General features: G+C 40.5%; 1 long non-coding RNA gene across 1 annotated transcript; it reads left to right on the forward strand.

Annotated features, from left to right (window-relative positions):
* Positions 1-575: 575 nt before the first annotated feature.
* Positions 576-3,380, forward strand: LOC308409041. Its single transcript, XR_013973896.1, has 3 exons — positions 576-689; positions 1,489-1,568; positions 1,782-3,380. It is a non-coding gene; the product is annotated as an uncharacterized lncRNA (long non-coding RNA).
* The last annotated feature ends 423 nt before the right edge of the window (positions 3,381-3,803 follow it).

The raw sequence follows: 3,803 nt of genomic DNA on the forward strand, positions 1-3,803 counted from the left end.
ACTACACTGTAATTTTTAATATTTTTCATCCACCTATAGATTTTGACAGTCAACCGTGTCACAGAGTGCTCAAACCCTTTAAGTTAGCTGCGATAAAAAAAAAAAAATCATTTTCTTTGTATTAATATATTGTTTAAATCCAAGTTTTGTCCTGATTTTTCCTAGCACATTAAAAGCTGTAGTCCAAACAGGACAGCTGCTAAAAACATGTTAATTCATAGAATATGTTGTGTTACTGGAGATTAAACAGAAAATAAAATAAAGTGAACTCAAGCTTGAACATGTGCAGCAGCGCTGATGGGGAACATTTTCTGCTGAATCATTACTTTTAGTTCTGTTACAAACTGTGTACTAGTGTTAGGGCTTTGGGGGTTCAGGCCCACTCAATATAGTAATTATGCCCACTCAGCTGAATTCTGCTTATACACTTGAACTATAAGTTACACTAATTTATACAATTTTGTAATGAAAAACATAAACACCCATATCTCCAAAAAGTGTAATGTAGTGTGAGCTTACTTTAATTATTTGGTTCACTGTAGTTTAGTGCTTTAGTGGGAAGTACTTCATGTGTCTTTGAAGCTAAAATGAGGTCATTCATCAGCTTGTGCAGCTAGTTTTAAAGCATGGTCCTACTGGAAAAATGCAAAACAAATGGAAATGCGGTGCTCACGGTAAACTGCTCAATGGTGAGTTCACTGATCCACTTTCTACATCCAGTGAGAATGTTTCTGCTGTCTCCTGTTTGTCTCTGCAATCCAAGATAGACATTTGTGCGCATTTCTAACTGTGGCTACATTTCTCTATGTGTGTACTATGTGTGTTTATGATTTTAATTATTCACCGAATGCCCCTCTGTCCAGCTGATATGATCTGGTCCCAACCCTGATGTGTAGTGAGGTGTTTTCATTGCGTATTTTTGCTTTTTGTAAATGAACGGTTCTATAATCCTCACTCTAAGCTAATCGTGTGTATGCTGTTAGCATTAGCCATGTTGCTAACCAACGGCAGCTACATGTAGCACAAATCAAACAGCGACAGAAAAACACTGACCAGTAAATCCTGTTTTTGAAGAGGAAAATAAAAAACTTAATTGTTAGCATTGGGCATGCTGACTACTGTGCCATAAGGTTAGCATACAGTAGAACAACTGGGATCCATTTAGGGATTGCTATTATAAATGGATGTCATGGATACTCTTATCCACACTCCTTATTGTAAACTAAACAGCATCAAAACGTAGTATGTAAAAAGGAGTAGATAAGACTTAATGGATGTTGAATTTTTAATTATGCTTCCAGGCTGTGAAAATGGCTATTTCTATGTTCCTCATTCCATGTGGAAGATAGTCAAAAGATATCGATTGTATTGTATTGCAGAGTAGTCTGTGACTAATACATGGTTTGTTAATCCTCAAGCTGGATGTGGAACAAAATTGCACAATTTTGCACTGTCATCAAAACTAATAACTTTTTGTTCTGTTGGCAGAGGTCTTAGCACATGACTGGTTGTTCCTTCTTTCTGTTTGACAAAACTGCTGACCTGAAGAAAAATACAAACAGGAAAAGGTATTAATTTTCCACTATATTCATTTTCAAAGATGTGTTGTCATAGAGGAATAAGCAGATATTAATAGTAAAATAATTTGACAGTGAGAGTGATCGCAGAAGTAATTCTTTTCTTAGGAATGTTCAAAAGTGTCTTGATAATCAATGGTCAAACTTTAAATGCCAAGCAAAGGCTTCACTGCTTAATTTTGTCTACTACCTTATTTACTTTAGGCTACCCTGGACCAATCCTTTATGAGAGAATATCATCACACAATATGTGGCAGGATATGTAAAAAAAATTAATAAAAAAATGTTAATTCAGATTCTTGCTGGTTAAAAAAGCAACCTTGTGAGATTTTTGTGTGACTTTGAATCCAGTTTCAGTACTGTAGTAATATTTTTTCTGACTGATTGAAAGTCTGCACAGGTGGAATTAACAATGGCTCAGTCCATTAAGCGTCCAAGTAAATAGCGTTTGAGAAAATCAGAACCTCACACAAAGGGGACTGTAGTCATGCGCTTTATCTGCTGTGAACAGTTTTATTGTGAGTACAAAACTGTGTTTTTATGTCGGGCTTGACTGGTGTGTGAAGTCATTGTTGTTTCAGAAAGGAGGCTCATCAAACTCTTAGTTTCAGTCTAATTTAGTCTAGCAGGTCGCGGCAGATGGCTGTCCCCTGTGAGCCTGGTTCTGTCGTAGGTTTCTTCCTGTTAAATGGGAGTTTCTCATTCACACTATCACCAAGTGCTTTTATTAGGGTCAACTTATTGTTGGGTTCTTCTCTGTATCATTGTGGGGTGTTTATCTTACAATGTAAAGTGCCTTGAGTTTACTGTTGCTTTACTCACTTTAAACTAGATGAATTTTTGTTTTAAAATCTTAAAGTTATTTCAGCCTCATGTTCACTTAAATAATATTAAAGATAGTTTGACACATATGTCTGTGAAGGTTCTCAGTCATCCAGGTCATCGTAGTCAAAGGAGCTTGCAAAGAAAAGCGTCTGGACTTCTTTAAGTTGCTTGAAGACGTTTCACCTCTCATCCAAGAAGCTTCTTCAGTTCTAAGGTCAAATGGTGGAGAGTCCCAGATATAAACCTAGTGGGAGTGACCCCCCACAGAGGGACAAAAGGACCCCCTGATGATCCTCTAATCGCCTGAGCCAAGGTGTGAAACTGGGTGTGGGTCCCAATCAGCCAGAGTTTCGGGTGTGTTCATTGTGAAACCTGGCCCCACCTTATCATGCGAATTCCTGAGATCAGATGGCCCAGGATGTGAGTGGGCGTTAAGGCGTCTGGGAAGGGATCTCAAAACTGGATTATAGATGGCAGAGAGTTGGTGTCGTAAACCCCCGCCTCTGTTCAAAGATGGTCGCTCACAGTGGACATAGATGGCTTCTTTCACTCCTCTTTCAAACCATCTGTCCTCTCTGTCCAAAATGTGAACATTGGCATCCTCGAAAGAGTGTCCTTTATCCTTAAGATGCAGATGGACTGCTGAGTCTTGTCCTGTGGAGGTGGCTCTTCTGTGTTGTGCCATGCGCTTGTGAAGTGGCTGTTTGGTCTCTCCAATGTAGAGGTCTGAGCATTCCTCGCTGCACTGTACAGCATACACCACATTGTTAAGTTTGTGTTTTGGCGTTTTGTCTTTCGGGTGAACCAGTTTTTGTCTGAGCGTGTTGCTGGGTCTGAAATGCACCGGGATGTCATGCTTGGAGAAAACTCTCCTGAGTTTCTCTGATACACCGGCTACATAGGGGATGACAATGTTGTTGCGTCTGTCCTTCTTATCCTCCCTCGCTGGTGTCTGGTCTTCTTTTCTGTGCCTCTTTGCTGACTTTGCTGACTTGGAGAGACCAAACAGCCACTTCACAAGCGCATGGCACAACACAGAAGAGCCACCTCCACAGGACAAGACTCAGCAGTCCATCTGCATCTTAAGGACAAAGGACACTCTTTCGAGGATGCCAATGTTCACATTTTGGACATAGAGGACAGATGGTTTGAAAGAGGAGTGAAAGAAGCCATCTATGTCCACTGTGAGCGACCATCTTTGAACAGAGGCGGGGGTTTACGACACCAATCCAGTTTTGAGATCCCTTCCCAGACGCCTTAACGCCCACTCACATCCTGGGCCATCTGATCTCAGGAATTCGCATGATAAGGTGGGGCCAGGTTTCACAATGAACACACCCGAAACTCTGGCTGATTGGGACCCACACCCAGTTTCACACCTTGGCTCAGGCGATTAGAGGA

Source organism: Rhamphochromis sp. 'chilingali' (assembly GCF_963969265.1).
Source record: "Rhamphochromis sp. 'chilingali' genome assembly, chromosome: 13".
Classification (NCBI taxonomy): Eukaryota; Metazoa; Chordata; class Actinopteri; order Cichliformes; family Cichlidae; genus Rhamphochromis; species Rhamphochromis sp. 'chilingali'.